At 47.8% G+C, this 16635-nt stretch overlaps 1 protein-coding gene across 1 annotated transcript in view; it reads left to right on the top strand.

The window, feature by feature from the left end:
* ADD2 (adducin 2) overlaps positions 1–16635 on the top strand; it is a 97246-nt gene that overhangs the window by 42385 nt on the left and 38226 nt on the right. The window contains exon 2 of the mRNA XM_036435649.2: positions 13479–13597. The gene's annotated coding sequence lies outside the window, so the exon portion shown is untranslated. The remainder of the gene's footprint in view (positions 1–13478; positions 13598–16635) is intronic.

Below are 16635 nucleotides of genomic sequence, written 5' to 3'. Positions count from 1 at the left end.
AGGGTGTGAGTTGGCCGCTGGAGAATGAAAAGACCTTGACCAGAGGACAAGAAGTCTGGCCTGAGGCAGGTCACGTGTGGAATTGGGGGCTGGTGTGGGGGTGGGAAGGGCGGTCCTGTCTGTCTGGGGTGGGCATTTCAGTGCCAGTTTGAGAGCTTCACAGCCAAGGTGACTTTATCCTGTTGTCTGGAAAGAAATGGCATGGTGCCACAGCCCCTCCCCAAGCCCATGGCTCTCACTGGAAATCCATCCCCATGTTCTTTCCGACTGAGTGCAGAGAGGACTCAGGCTCTCAGCAGGCAGCGCCACCCGTGCATTGGAGTGGGTACAAATACAAAGCCCGGTGACCTTGGCTGCAGACAAGAAGTCGTGGGTGCTCTTGTGAAGCGTTTTAGAAATTAACCATGTGTGCGGACTGGATTGGAGGAGGGGCGCTGAGGAAAGAAATCAGTGGGAAAACGAATGCAGTGAGGACTCAGGCCAAGGAACATCAGTGCCTTCTTCTGCTCATTCCTACATTGGCTTTAGTGGATCAGCGTTAAAAGCTTTAAAAAAAACAAAAAAAAAAAACAACACCAGACTCTCCCACCCTCATTCTGGGGCACTTATGCCAGCGGCCTCTCCCGTCTTGTCTACCAAACCGAGCTTCTCAGACCCCAGGCACGTAAGAGCCCAGGCTACATGAGAGGCGCATCTTGTCTTCTCTCTGGAACAAGTGTCTTTCATCCCAATAAAACACTGGAGCAAAAAATACTGTTTTATACGCCTCTATCCAATTCATTTAACTCAGGAAACTGGGATTCCGACACCAACATTTTTATTAGTTCTGGGCCAGGGATGAAGGAGTCTGTGTTTCGGTGCGTTTTCCCTCCATTTCTTCGTTGACCCTGTTACAGGGAGGTGAGCAGGAGCAGTCAGAGGCCATTAGCAGTGCCCCAGCGAGTGGCTGCTCAGTTCAGCAGCATCGACTGAGTCCAGGGACACCCGCCACCGGAGGCCAGTGATTGGCATTCACTCTTCATCCCGCAGCGGAGAGCTGGGCTCCTCCCTGTCACAGTGGCCCAGCCGGGTGGCTGATTAGATCTGCAACGTTCGAACCTTTGTTCCAGGGTCTCCTTTCTCATCATGGAGCTGCTGCTGCTGACAATATGCTCTAAAACTCTTGCTACCAGCAGCAGCAGCAGCAGCCAGGAGTTTTTGAGAAATGCAGACCCTCAGGCCTCACCACAAACCTGCTGAGCCAGAACCTGCAGGTTAGTGCAGTCCTCAGGTGATTTGTATGCACATTAAGGTTAACCTGAGAGGATTCTGGGGGCCAGATTATATTCCCTCAGAATCCTCAGAGATACTCTTTCTCTCTCCATTGTACAGATGAAGAAACTGAGGTCTAGGGAAATTAATAGAATTTAGGGCCTACCTGGGTAATTTAGGATGATTTCATCTTGAGATTCTTTTCTTAATTACATTGGTCAAGATCCATTTTCCAAATAAGGTCTCAGGTTCTGGGAGTTAAGAGCTGGACTTTTTATTGTTTGTTTGTTTGTTTGTTTGTTTGTTTTTTGAGGAGCCATCATTCTGTTGCTGGTGAAATGGCACCAGGTGTTAAACCTCAGTTCACCAACCTCAGAACTTGAGTTCTGGCTAAGAAAAAATCAGAGATAAAACTCAAACTATAAGAGAAAGTTTATTCTGAAAGCCACAGAGGTAGAAGTGAGCCGTAAAAGAAATAGGAACAAGTTATAGAGGCAACAATTTTGGACCTTGAGGTGGGGGGGGGGGGGGAGGAAAAGGGAGAGAGGGAGAGAGGGAGAGAGAGAAAGTGTGGGCATGCTCAGAAAAAAGAGAGGGAGCATTGGAGAGGTCCTGTCTTAAGGACTTTTATCTGGAGGTCTCAGGGAGGACCTCAATAGAATAGTCATCAGCTTTCCAGGTGTGCCCCCTCAGGGTCGTGGTCTCTACGGATGGCCACAGCACAGGATCATTAGTCCGTGCAGCTGGTCCTGAGGGCAGGCATGGCATTGCTCTGGTTTTGCTGCTTCTCTGCACCTGGAGCTGAAACACAGCTGAGGCCTGGATGTCATCTCCAGGGGCTAATGCTTAAGGGAGTGGTCATGCAGAGACTTGTAGTTTTGCCTGTTGCTAGGCACCCAGGCTGTCTGCCTTGGTGACCCTCTGCCCATGCCTATCTAACAACCTACAACCGTTCACCACTACAGACTCTCTTGGAACATTCCCAGACAGTGTTCTTTTCAGACACTCGCCAGTGCCCTCCCTCAGCTGGTCCAGCTCGGTGTTGTGATTTAGCCAGACTGCTGGAAGCTGCCACATAACCAAGCATAGTTGATGCCTCCTCTATGACAAACATTGTCCGGTGTTTTCCTGGATGAATCCATTTGATTGCAACCACTCCGTGGGGTTGCTCCTCCCACTTTACTGATGAGGAAACAGGTATGAGTGGTTCAGTGACTTACCTAAGGCCTCACAGCAGAAGCAAACCTGGGATATAAACCAGGGAGTCGGTACCGAAACCTGTGCTTCTGGAATCATGGAGGGTTTAAAAGGTGGAGAAGATGGCAGCAGAGTCCTTTATCCACTTCCCAGGGATGCGGGCATAAAGAAGGCCTAGGTGTCTTGTCCCAATCTCACAGCGTTCTCTTAAGTTGCAAGCTTGACTGACAAGAAGGGCCAGAAGCCCTTCCCCAGGCACAAACATGTCAGCTGGCTGGGCACAACCTTCTGTTCCCATAATTAATGACCAGGTCAGGGGAGTTCAGGGAATTAGCTGGAAAAGCCTGGAGCCCAGCCCAGGCATTTTCACTAGAGAGGCAATTAGTGCTGTGACCAGCACTGGAAGCTCCAGATTCCCTGCTCAGATGGGAAAAAAAATAAAATAATAATAATAATAAAGAACCCACCATTTAAAACTGCATATCAGCCAAAAATCTACCTGTGTCTTTAATACCGAAAGTTAGCAGCAAACATAACCGGCCTAATTTTATTAAAGTCAGTTTTGCAGATTCATTGGCATTCCCTTGAGAACATTTAATGAGGCAGTCAGCCCAGCTGTACACTTGCTGGTCAAATGGAATTCAGACTGTGATTTGTAAAGAGCAATTGTTAGTGTCAACAGACCACATGAAGAATGATTTAATAATAGCACCTAACATTTATTGAGCCCTTATTAGTATTTATCAGGCCTGCGCCTTTGTACATTACCTCACCATCCTTGGAGGAAGGACTTTTTCTCCATTGTACAGATGAAGAAACTGAGGTCTGGAGAAATTAAACAACTTGCCCAATGTCACACAGCTAGAAATATGCAGAGCTAGAATTCCATCCTGGGCCCTTACTAGTCTCCAGAGCTTAGATTCTTAAGATACAGTATACTATGAGGGAGCCAACTCCCTGGGCCCTTACTGTAATGAGATAGCTTTGGACTCCTACAGAGTTATTTACCACCACCAGCTCTGCCCTCTATGATAGTTCTTAATTTTCCCTTTGCTTGCCTCAAATCTCTCTCTCCTGACATTGGAAAAATGCAGGGCAGATCCAAATGGCAAATATGGGATTGTTCTTAGAAGGGGGATGTAAGGGATGGGAACTAGCATTTGGTAAGCACTTGCTATGTGCTAGTCTTGGAGAATACGTCTTGTCATGGTTTTCATCAACTAGGCGAATCAGAAATCCAGGTAGTGTATCCGTGACCATTTTCACCTCAGCATGTTGTCTTTTATCCTAGTCTGCTCTTGCCTTAGGAGATTGTGCTCATGAGTGAAACCTTTTGAAAGTTGGCCACATCAGTCTGCCTTGCTTTTTTAGATCTCAGGACACTGTACCTAGAAGAAGCAGGACTATCAGCCAGCAAACCTTGTCTGCTGATAAGCCCTAGAGCCAGGGTGTCAAGAGACCCTCCTAAAGCCCATGGCCTGTTTCTCCTGTCTCATCCCTCGGCCTTCTGGCTCATTGGATGCCTTATACCTTCCCTACCCTATGAAAGGAAGTCCCAAAGTTGGTGACACTCACTTCTAATTTGCGTTCCCATACTTCATTCATTCTAAGGCACACATTCCTCCCCCATTCCCCAGATGTCAACATCTCTGAAAATGGGATATGTCTTCCAATTAATGATGATTTATAATTATATACTTGGCAGTAGTTTTCCTTTTTTAGTGTCAACGTGAGAAATACCCAAACCTGTAGAGAATTTTTATAACTTTAGTTGAGCCAAACTGATGACAGGTGCTAAAGAACAAGATCTCAAATGCTCTGGAGAATAAGTTTTACAGCTTCTTTATGCATTTGAAATTAAGAAGGAGATGCATGGAAGATTGGAGAAAGCAAGGATTACAGGATAGTTAAGATTATGTGATCTCTTGAGGGCTAATACCCCTTAAAGGGGATTGCTTCTGATATTTCAAGGATGTGTTAACCCAGGTGTGTAAGAATAATGGGCAGGGCTGACTTAAAACTTTCACTAAAGAAGGTATCATCCCAAGGCATGACCACCCACCATGACCTGTCAAGTTAGGATTTATGATCATATTCCCCTGTAACATTACTTTCCATAGAATCCCTCTTTTTTGGTCCAGATTAGTAATATCCTATATAATAAAAGCCTAATATGCTAACGTCCAGTTGACTGGTCGGCCATTTAACCAGTCAAAGCATAATATGCTAATGATATGCTAAGCTCGCTCAACTGCTCACTATGATATGCACTAACCACCAGGGGATAAATGCCCTGACCTGTAGGTTAGCTTGCTGCTGGGGGCTGGCTGATCGGGACTGAGCTAGATAGGCCAGACATGTCCAAGAGCCCTCCACAGTCCCTCTCTGGCCCCAGTCGTGCGCCAGTGTGGTCTCTTGGCCTGGCCTGTGCCAGCCTGCAATCTGGGACCTCTCAGGGGATGTCAGAGAGCTTGTTTTTGGCTGAATCCCATAGCCAGGCCAAGGGACCCCACTGGTGCACGAATTCGTGCACCAAGCCTCTAGTTTAAAATAATGTTTTATCTATCAATCAGTACATTTTAGATTTGAAGAAATACAGTGATGCCAATGTTTACTTTCATTTTTCCCCTCACTATCAACTCAATAGTTGAGCTGACATCTCTCTGAATTCACTTCTGAGACCTTTGCTCCCCTGTGTGATTAGCCTCCCACATGATTTCTTCAAGCAGAAGATGCCCGGAACAGGGCTGACTGATAGCCCTCAAATTGTTACCATGATGGTTACTTTTATTCTCTCATTTCTAAATGGAGTTTTATGGAATCTCAGGAAGTTATTAAGCAGAGGGTCATATTTTAATATATGTGGGTTCACATAAGTATTTATATCCTTAAGTCTGATGTTACTAGACCAATTTCCCCACTATCTTGAAATGAGTTTGATTGAACTTCATTCAGTTTTCTATAAAAGGAACACCCACTTTATAACCTGGATGTGAAATCCAGCTGGTTTCCAGGATAGCTGTCCTTTTAAATCTCTGATCTTAAGTGGACTGATTATTGAGGTAATTACTATGGTCAGCTTAGGGCACACATTGCCCGGAGGTATTAAAAGTTACCATTCATTGTGTGTGGACCACATTTGATTTCCAGAAGTCATGTGTATCCTGATCACCTTTCGCTAGAAGCTATTTTCCCTGGAGGTTGTATTTTAGGGGACTTGATTTCATTTAATTTAAGAATAAAGGAAAAGAAAAACAATTAGAACTGTCTTGAAGAAAGATAAATGATCTGAAAGATTCAAAAAAGCACTTACCTCTTATAATAATCTGCTTTAGGAACCAGAAGAAAAATGTCAAAAAACTATTTGGTATCCTTAATAAAGTTAAAACTATTTGGTATCCTTAATACATGGCTTCTAAGAAATAGGAGTGGGGGGGGGGAGAAAAAAAGAAATAGGAGGGCAGACATAGAAAAGAATAGACTAAGATACAAAAAAAAAAGTCTGAGATGGAAATGGAAATACAATAAAGAAAGTATGCAAGAGATAAAATATTCAATATTATAATTAAAATCCACATTATTTTTGCCAAGTTAAAATGAGTGAAGTTGGAAATAACATTGACCAGCTGTCAGAATGCAAGGAACTTGTCAATAATATAACTAATGAGAGGACTAGAAACCAATATAATGTGGTATGTCAAGTATATATATATTTTTAATGAGAGGAAAAAATGAAAATAGTAGGGAACAGAGATTCAACATGTAGATAAACTGGTGATCCTGAAGGAGACCCTGGAATAAGTGGAATGGTAAAAACAGCCATAGAGTTACTAGAAGACTATCTTAAGCTAAAGAAAAGGTGTGAATATGTTTTCAGGACAGGCTACCTGCTGTAACAACTTCAGAATCTTCCATCTGCGGGCTGCCTTCGGCCACACCCAGCTCCTTCCATTTGGTGGCTGCATCAACCCAAGGGTCCCAGTGTTTGCACTGAATCCTCTGTATCCAGCAGGGAGGCAAAAAAGGAGGAAGTGTGGAGAAGGCACCTCTGCTGTCAATCATCTCGCTACAAGTGACACACATCACTTCTGCTTACAATCCCTTGGCTTACATTCCACGTGACCCTATCCTGATGGAAGGGGGACTGGGAAATGTGGGTGCCCAGGAGGAACAGGAAGTGGGTTTGGTGAACCCATGGCATTGTCCCTGACACATGGATATGCAATCTTGCATACAGATACAGAGAGATTGAAATAGTTCTTTCCTTAATATCTTCATGGTAAAAATCCACGCCATACAACATCATAGAAGGATCACAGAGAGGAGTGGAAAGTAGAATAACATGCTTCCCATCTTTTCCATCTTGTTCCTGACACTCTGTGACAGTCTGAGCCTCACGTGTCAGGCTGTTGGGGTGTCTCCATACAGAGGTTCCAGAGGCCAGCAGAGTTCCCATGTGAGCTTTTAGACGCCATTGCCCTTTAACGTATTTTCCCCGGTTCCCACCTTCCCTTCTTCCTGGGCCTACTGACTTGCCTCCCTTCTCTCCCCCCAGTCAGCAAGTTCCAGGGCTCATTGGAGTTGTAAATTTTTAGTTTTCTCAATTTGGAGAGGGGAGGAATGGCCTCAGATCCCTCTCCAGTCCAAGATGCAAGGTGTTCTTCCAATTTTCTCATATTCCCATTTAGTGAGAAAAAAAAAAAAATCTCCCAACAAAACAAATAAAAACAACAAAACAACTTTAAGCTTACGTTGCTAAAAGAGCCTTTATTTCTACCTCTGCGTCCTAGGATGTGGCTTATCTTATTAGATATATAAATCCATGTCATCCAATAGCTGTTTCCTGACTTTGTTGGCTAGGGATGGGGATGGGGACAAGGGTAGTTCTGCCACATGATTCAGAGATTATACTGTGATGACGTATGCTCACAGTTTAGGCCCCAAAGCAGAATCAACTGTTTTATGTTTGAACTTGACCAAGGTGAAACTTACCAAAATGTAGCTCCATTGGTTGTAGGTATAGTCTGCCTGAAGGAAAGAGGTAGATATGGTAAGATAACCCTTAAAAGTATCTGTGACTAGCTAGATTCTAGGACAGCCTGAGGAGTGCACCAGTGGATCAGAGAACCTGTCAGTTCAATTAGACAGCCTTTTGGATGAGCTTTTATCCACATCGGCTGACCTTTTCACTGAAGGGACTGAGTATTTGATGACTGAGCCCAGCCATCCTGCTAGTTCAGCACTGTCTCTGCATCACCAGGACTTCCTGAATCCCTCTTTCTTTCCCCTTCATTGAAGGCATGAAGTCTGCATGGTTTTATGATTGGTGGTAGAAGTATCTGACCAGGGGGCTGAAGCTTAATGCTGGGGCCTTAGATTGAGAGCTCCCTGGAACCCACCATTCATGAGCCTCCACTGAAGGACTATCTCCTCACCCTCCCTGCCCCAATATTGTAATGATCTATGAGCTCCTCCTGCCCCAACTCCATCGTGGGCCTTTTGAGAGCAGATATTGTGAATTACATCCTTTCGTGTCCCTGTGCCAGAAACAGGAACCAGATTTCTTATTTAAGGAGCTGGCTAAATCCTTGGAGCTTCTTCCAGGACTATGGTGTCTGGGCCTTGGGCTCTTGGCCATTTACTGATTTCCATTCGCCATCTCCCATCTGCCTTCCATGGAAACCTCCACGATTTCCATCTGCTCACCTTCATTTGGACGAGGGGAGGAAAGTGTGGTGACGTAAAAAGAGAAAACAGGTTCTGGAACCAGGTTGGATCATACCAGACCCTGCCCTTCGCTAGTTCTGTGGCCCTGATCAAATCACCTAATTTCCTGGAGCCTCACTTTCCTCCCCTGAAAACCAGGATGATGGGCCCTTCACTGCAGCATAGATGGGAAGGGCCCAGCTCAGCAACAACACTTATTTGGGTTTAGCAGCCTAAATTTCATTGATTAAGTAATATCTTCATTAAGAGTCTAACTCAGGACCCAAGGTTTCTGGTCTCTTGTTCTAAAAAACATTGAGCAGTTTCATTTATTTTCAGTTTCCTATATTGTGTTGAACTTAACAGTTAAGATATATATATATATATATATATATATATATATATATATATATATATCTGAAAATGAATGTGAGAGGGCTTCTGAAATGAATGTATTCAATGCTTGTTGGAAATATATATATTTTTTTTCACCTTAACATATTGTGGGGCTCTCAGCAGGCAGGGGCCAAATCTCCTTTCTTTCTGGAATCTTCCTTCTCATGCTCAATTCCAGTAGATACTCAGCAGATGATTGTACTTGGCCTGCGAGAGGGAAGGAGCTGATTCCAAGTGGCGAGAAGGAATGCTGGGGCTATAATTCCTGGAGAACAGAAGAATGGGGGGAAATTGCCTACCAACCATTAGGTTTGGGGCCCTTTGCTAAAAGCCTATTAAAATCCACTGGCCTTCAACAGCGAAGTGTGCATCTGAGATGCTCAGAAACCAGTGCTCCTTGGGCTTGCAGCAGCAGTCAGGGGGTTAAAGGATTCTTCCAGCCAAGGGCGTTTCCAGATATGGCCAGAGGGAGGCTTGACCCTCTCTCTCCTTCTCCCTTTCTTCTTTCAAATTAGTTCTGTCCTACATGGTTACAGCAGTGAATACCTAGTGTAGAACTTGGAAAAAGCCAGAAGTGTGTGAAGAAGCTGATGATAAGCTTCACGCATAATCCCACCCCCAGAGGTTCGAGCTTTCTCTTTATCTGAGCAGAGCAGGCAGGGCGTGGTTCAGTCCTTTATTCAACAGTCTTCATTTAGGCTGCAAGGTTGAAGCAGCGAGGCCAAGACCAGCTCCTCCCTCCGGTTAGGAAGTGTCACTCAGGGACTGGTGAGTTTGGGCTCTGACTTCCAGAGAAAAGCTTGGGGCAAACTCTGTGCTGCCCTTGTCTGGAGCTCACAAGGGGACTGGGGACTAGGGCTTTCAGAGGCTGGCATCACCACCGGGGTGGATGCCCAGGGCAGTGGTGGGAGCAGCTGGGAAATGACAACTTGGTGCATAGTCCCACATGGGACTCAGGCTGCTGGGTGATAGCCTGTCTGCTTCTACCCGGGCACCTCTGGCTGATGTGGCAGGAGACAGGTGCTCGCCTTTCCTTGGGTTTTAACAAAAAGTCAGGCATCTTGGGCATCTGTTATTCCCCTCCTAGACCTTCTGTTTCTTTTATAGCTACAAGGAATGACCCATAGAAATGCACTGTCATACTCCAGTGATTCCACATACCTGGTCTTCAGAGGGACAGGGAAGAAAATGACCTGTGACAGGGCCGTCTTTCATGATTTGCAATCCTCAGCTGCTCTCTGAGGATGGTGAATCTCAAACAGGATCCTTGCTGAGTAGGGTCAAGAGTGTGAAGAAGCAAACTGGAGAGGCTGAGAGGAAGCTCCAGGGCTCCTCTGAGCAAAGAGCAGAGAGTCCTGGGGCAGGGACAGGGGAAGGCTGTTGGAGGGAAGAGGGGAGATAGACAGATAAAGGGCCGGGCTGAACTGGGTAGAGTCAAGGGGGTTGTGGTGCATGATATTGGTATATCATAATATCTTGTCTCCCCATAATCAATGTTATACTGTGGCGTTGGACTTGGTAGTTTGAGCATTGTAATCAATTGCTGGAATTTTGCTTCAAAATAGGCAAGAAGAATAGGTCACATAAGAAAAGAATGCTTTGTTTTGGAGGAGCTGATTTAGGCACTAGGGCACCTGCCGTGCAGCCTCCACTAACACTCAGCACCTTACCCTGAAACGGGCTGCCATGAGCCCCCCTTGGGCCTCGCTCACCTCTGGGACCCCAGGGCCTGGCTGTGCTGCTTTGCTGAACCAGCCTAGCTTCTCCCAGTTCACTGGTAGTTGGGTTTTAGTTCCACCTCCATTTATTTGGGACTGACCTGGCACCAGGTCCTACGGCAACACGGGGAATAGAGAAATGCTGAAGGCACAGGACTTGCCCACTGGGAGCTCCTGGTAGTAGGTTGTTTCTGTTGGACTGTAGGTGGAATGAAGAGGGAGTGTCGATGACCTGAGAGCCTAAGGGAAGGGGGTATGGGGGGAAGACTCTGGGAGAGAGCAATGGAGCTGAAGGGAGAGGCAAAGAGGAGAGGGCTCCAGGTGATCAGCCTGGACCACCCACAAGGTGGGAACCAGCCTGGTGCCTTCCAGGTCCTGGGAATCGCCCTGGAGAACCAGTGACAGGCTGGGAGGCTGCGGGCGGGCACTGACAGGCCCACGGAGCTTGGTGTACGGCTAAGAGCTTAGACCTCATTTTATAGGGTGGCAGTTCTCAAGAGGAAGGGAGTGGCCAGAGCAAGAGCCACAGCCCCTAGTCCCACTGTCAGAATTGGGGATGGGGGAGGGAGGAGAAGTGTAGGTGGACCATGTGTTTGGTTTGAAAAGGTGAAAAGGTAAAGGATCACTGCCCCTAGTGATGGGGGCCCCTGCTGAGTGTTTAATAGGGCAGTGACAGGCATGGACTCTCTTTGCATATTTAGAGCAGCCACTCTGGCTACCGGTTGGATGGGGGTACAAGAGAGGAAAGACTGGGTAGAGACCATGAAAGGATGGAGGGATGTGGGCTTGGTTCAGGATGTGGTGCTCTGGATGGGGAGATACTTAGGACATAAATCCAGAGAACTTAGTGACAGTGGGTGTGCGCAGGGTGAGAAGAGGGGAGAGTCAAAGGCTGCTTTCAGGGATCCTTGGTGGGTGGCTAGCTGGGTGAGGGGCAGAGAGGAGGAGCTGGCTGGGGAAGGGAGGCTGCAGGATGGTCTATCTGGGTGAAGGAGGGTCAGTGGCCACCCATCCAAAGGGCTGCCTGGTGCAGGGTTGGTCACAGGTCAATTTCAAGGTAGCTGTGGGGCATCCAGGTGGGCACAAGCCCCGAAGCACCTGTGACTTGTCCAGGTTTACAGTCTAGTGGTCAGCCCCTTAGAATTGGAATCTCATATCCTAACTCTTTCATGTCCAGCACAGCGTGACTGCACACTGAGGGCAAGCAGCCCAGGAGCTTGCCTTCCAGGAGGGGTCAGGTGCCCTGGGGGTGGATGCTGCTGTTCTCACTGCATGGGGTGCCCTCCCCTTGCTTCTCAGCTCTGCCCACATGGCCTGGGTGGCTGGAAGCTGGGGCAAGCTAGGCTCGGGAAGCACATGCTGGGGAAACCAAAGGCTAAATGGGTGGCGATGCTGGCCTTGAGGGTCGACAGGTCAGAGTCCCCAGAAGCTCACTTAGGATAACAGCCCTGCCCGCGATGCTGGACCCTCCTGAGCAGCCCTGGCATCAAGCTCTTTCTCTTCCCTTTTCCCTATTAAGACTTGCTGATCCAGTGCCTGTCCTGCCACTGCTCAGCCTGACCCTGAGATCAGAGATTTGACAGTTTGGGTACCACAGGGGAGTGTTTTACAAATAACACATTTGCCTATAATAACTCTCAGGGATGTTTTCATTTTCATCAGGGGAAAACCCATCGGCCAAGGAATGAAGCTCTCATAGTGGAACTTCAACACTGGGGAGATTGGGATGGGAACTTTTGTGTACAGTGTGTACTTATCTGAGGGTCAGATGTCTGTCTTCTTGCATGAATGGTATAAATCACTTCAGCAGACATAGAAATAGCTCAGACTCTAAAAAGTAAAACCTTAGCAGGTTAAGGGACAACCTCACTTCTGTGGAAAGGGCTACCTGGGGAAGGGAAGGAAGACAACTTACCTGGCTGCAGGATTGTTCCTGAGGGAGGGTCAATGGCCACCCATCCAAAGAATAGCATCCAGAGGTATGTCAGCAACCCCTCCCTGGAGCCAGCCAGCCTGGAAGGGAGGGCTGCCATGTTGGTGGGCATTGAACAGAAGCAGCATTAAGCCATGGCCGTGACCCTGTTCTAACCAAACACAAAACCAATGGAAGGTTTTCTGGCCACTGACATGCAGAACATAGGAAATAGCTTTTGGAGGTCTCTATCTAGAGTCCCTAACTAGAGGCCTGAGCATCTAGGTACAGCCCTGGGTGCCCCGGTGTCCTGGACTCCCTCAGGCACAGCGTACCTACCAAGATGAATTCTCCGTGCCCCTCATTGGTGAGACAAGTCTTTCCAAGTGCTCTGCTCTGGGCAGCGCCAGGTCAGGGGAGCTGATCTGGTTACTGAGGCAGGACAGGCAGGGCCATGGTGGAGTGAGAGTGAGGTCAGGGCTGAGACAAGCATCTATGGGTCTGAACAACAAGTGAAAATGGACAACTGTCATTTGTCTTAAAAATATTTTTTCTGCCCTAACTAGTTTGGCTCAGTGGATAGAGCGTTGGCCTGCGGACTGAAGGGTCTCAAGTTCAATTCTGGTCAAGGGCATATACCTCAGTTGCGGGCACATCCCCAGTAGGGGGTGTGCAGGAGGCAGCTGATCGATGTTTCTCTCTCATTGATGTTTCTAACTCTATCCCTCTCCCTTCCTCTCTGTAAAAAAATCAATAAAATATATTTTTTCTATGATTAACTGTTTGAAGACCTTGATCCCCAGGATTTTTGGGGTAGAAAGTTGCCCCTGTTTGTAAGGTATTAACAACTTTACACCTGTCCTTTAGTAGTTCTTTAGAACCTGTTTCCCGGGTGTTAGCTGGGGGCCCTTGGTCTCTTTGCACTCGGGATTGAATTGCCTTGAATCCACCAGTTCCTGTCCTGGGCAACACCATACCCCTCCCACGTGCCTGGGGTGTGATATTCTTCAGGCTTCTTCTGTCTATTGGGCTCACCTTGCACTCTCTCCACTGGGCCTCCCTGGCTAACCCTCAGCAAAGGGATTTTTCATTTCCTCTCTCTCAAGGGAATTTTGACCTCAGTTATAAGGACAATGAAGCTTTCTTTAGCTTTTTATGGCCATAATTTGCTTTTAAAACAAAAATCCATTTCAAGTTCATTTTAAAGAATTTCCCAGCAGTCCTTAAAACAAACCCACACCTAATGGTGCTGCGAAAGCAGGCACAAGAGTCATATGTGTCATCTCTGTGTGTTCCAGTTTCCACCCAGACGTCTGAAATCCTGTAGATGTGGACAGCATCGCTGAGAGCTGAGCAGGGCGGACAGGCTGACTGCTGAGAAGACGCAGCCTGGGCCAAGGCTGGTCCCGCCTCCCTGGTAATTGGGTAATTAGTCAGTGGCTTTTGGTGGTGATGAGGGCGGGACTCACTCTTAGCTGGGGGCTATCTGACCAGCCTGAGCTTCCAGACACTCAGGTCCTTGTGTGAACTCCCCCAATCCTGCTCACTCAAGAGCTACCATGGAATCTGATGGACCTTAGAGGTCACTAGGCCAACCTCCAGCCAGGGCAGAAGCCCCTCTATAGCGTCCAGAGTCACCAAGAAGGCAGCCGACCCCATCATCCCATCACTGAGCAACTCCTGCTGGTGGGAAGTGCTCCCTCTCGCCCTCAGCTGGAACCTGCCTGCCTGCAGCAGCCACTGGCTTTTCTAGTTCTGGCTCCTGAGGCTGCAAGGAATCAGCCTAAATCTCTTCCTCCTGGCAGCCCAGCAGGTGCCTGGGACATTGGAGTGGAAGAGTGCAGATCTGGAGCCAGAGGCAGGCCTGGTTGAAACCCAGGCTCCACCGTTACCTCTGTGATCTTGGGCAAGTTAGTTAACCTCTCTGACTCAGTTTCTTTACCTTTGAAACTGGGACAATGACGTCTGTCTCATAGAGTGGCTCTGGGAATGAAAATAAATCATGACTAGAAGTGGCCTGGTGCCTTTTTGACACCAGTTCTCTGACACTCACTGGGCATCCCACAAAGCCACTCAGTTCTCACACACCAAGGTAACTGCACAGCTAAAGGGCAAGGCTGCCCACGAGATGGCCCCTGCTTCAGAGGCCACCCACACTTCTGACTAGGATGTAAATTTGGGGGTGTCCATGTATCCCCTTTAGTTTCTAGAATGCAGTAGAACAATTACAGAATTCACCGAAGGCACTGTGATTCTGATGACAGTTTTTGTATAAGGGGTCCAGCTCAGGAACAGCGAATGGAAGCGAGGCACAAGGGCAGGCTCTGTGGCTTGGCAATGTGGTGCAGAGCCTTGTACCCTCTCCTTGTGGAATCCGGTGTCTCACCAGCCCAGCCCAGCCATGTGCTCACCAACCAGGAAGCCTGTGTCCAGAGATTTTTAATGGGGGGTGGGGTCAATATTGGGGAAGGGGGCTTTATCAGGCATAATGGTTTAAATTGTTTGCCACTTGGTTGAATTCAACCTCCAGCTCCCTCCCGCTCCCTCCCTCCCTGTGTGGTTGGGGATGAAGTTGCAACACTCCGATAAAGGGTTTGATTTTTTCCTGGTGGCCAGTCCCTCCCTTGAAACTAAGGGCCCCTATAAGTCACCACATGAGCATAGACTCAGGTTTGGTGAAAGGGGCTCATTATGAATAACAGAAGACGTTCCCAGTGTCTTTGGACATTTCAGAAGTCCACAGGGTTTTGAAGCTCTGTCCCAGAAACTGGGGCAAACACCAAATATACTGCCTGTACAACAAATGCTGGTTTCTCCGATCTTCAGCATCCTGCTCACTCTTCCCTCTGATCTCCAGGTGAACATGACCCCTTGTCTGGTCAGAGAACTAGGCATCCTCATCAGTCTTTTCTTTGTGCTCTTTTTTTTGTTCACATAGCTCAAGATTGAATTATTTTTAGACTAAAACATGTAATTACAGTTTATTTAGTGTGCACCCGTTTACACTCAAATCACAGCCTCTCATTTCCCGAGTTCTTAATGCTATGGTGTGATATAGTCTCCGAATGAATGCTTAATTCCACTCGCTGTGCACCAGAACTATTTAAAGTATGTGTTTCATATACATTAACCAGTCTAATCCCCACACAACATAAAAGCTGCAGCCACGTAGTTGCAATCCCCGTTTTATCTATGGGGAAACAAGCACAAGGAGGTGAGGCCATTTGCCCAAGATCACACAGCTGATAACCGGCACAGCTGGAATCCGAACTCCAGAGTCCAGGCTTTTAACCACTAAGCCGCTGGGCACACAACTCTGATCACCAAGGAAGCATTGTGAGAAGGGGAGAGAAGGGAGGAGCATAAGAGGATACCTCTCGTTCACTAAGCCAAAGGGTTTGAGCAGGCCCTGTTGTCATGGTGAGAGTCAGCGCTTCCATTTCCTACCCCACACCCACCAGAGAACCCCTGGACTGAGCTCTGAAGGGGAAGGCAGGCCTGGGGGCAGGGTGGTGTGGGCCATTGTGCTTGGTGCTTCCGGAAGCGGAGTGCTACTCCAGAGCGTCTCAGACCCATGCCTGGGGACTGCAGCCACTCCAAAGGGGAGCCCAGAGAATCAGCCTTTCCTGCCAGCATGGAAAGGACCCAGGCCAGGAAGTGCTGGTCCAAATCCTAGTCCCAGAGAAACAGAGTTCAGGTGGTTCTGCAGCTGGTGGGACCTGCAATCATAGGAGCCAGAGGTCTCTAGGTTCACATCCAATGCACCTACTGGTGGGGCAGTTGCTTGTTGCCATTTTTAAAAAAGGATCTGAGGCTGTGAAAGGCCCAATGAGTATTAAAAGGGCTTGGTGCAGTGGGTGATGCCTCTGGAAGAATTTTGATCTGCAGCGCCGTCTGCCCAGAAGAATTGAGTGGTGACTGCCTGTCTGCGTGGCTCTGATGCGTTCCAATTCTGTCTGACCTTGCAGTGACCTCTTATGCCCCAAGTTCCAGGGATGAGGCTAAGGGGAAAGATTCTTAACTCACCCCACCACCTGGGATTGGCTTGAACCCACAAGACAACTGTCAGTAGGTCATCTGTGTTCTTTGCAGATGTTTCTCTTCGGGCCTTTGGCTTGAGGGAGGGGCTCTGGGATCAGGCTGGAGGGAGATGCAGGAAGGTCTCTTGCTCCAGGAACCCTGCATCCTCCGTCCTTCACAGAGGCCAGGGCAAGCCAACGCTGTGCAGAAAGGCATTCCCGCCTTTCCACGTTCCTCCCCTCTTTTCAGTTTTCTTTTATGAATTTCCCGCCAACATTGTTTAGGAGGCGTCTCAGGGGCTTGACGTTTTAGATGCGGTACTAATTCCCTGTAAATAGCCTTCCTCTGTGTAAGGTGGGCATCACAGAAACCCTCGCCCCCACTGCCTACTTCAACCAGAGGGTGGCCATGCAAGGCTGGTGGGTTAGTCAGGGA

The sequence above is a fragment of the Pipistrellus kuhlii genome, unplaced genomic scaffold, assembly GCF_014108245.1.
Source record: "Pipistrellus kuhlii isolate mPipKuh1 unplaced genomic scaffold, mPipKuh1.p scaffold_m20_p_13, whole genome shotgun sequence".
NCBI classification, from domain to species: domain Eukaryota; kingdom Metazoa; phylum Chordata; class Mammalia; order Chiroptera; family Vespertilionidae; genus Pipistrellus; species Pipistrellus kuhlii.
The sequence above is the reverse complement of the archived record's forward strand: the minus strand, read 5'-3'. Positions and strand labels throughout refer to the sequence as shown.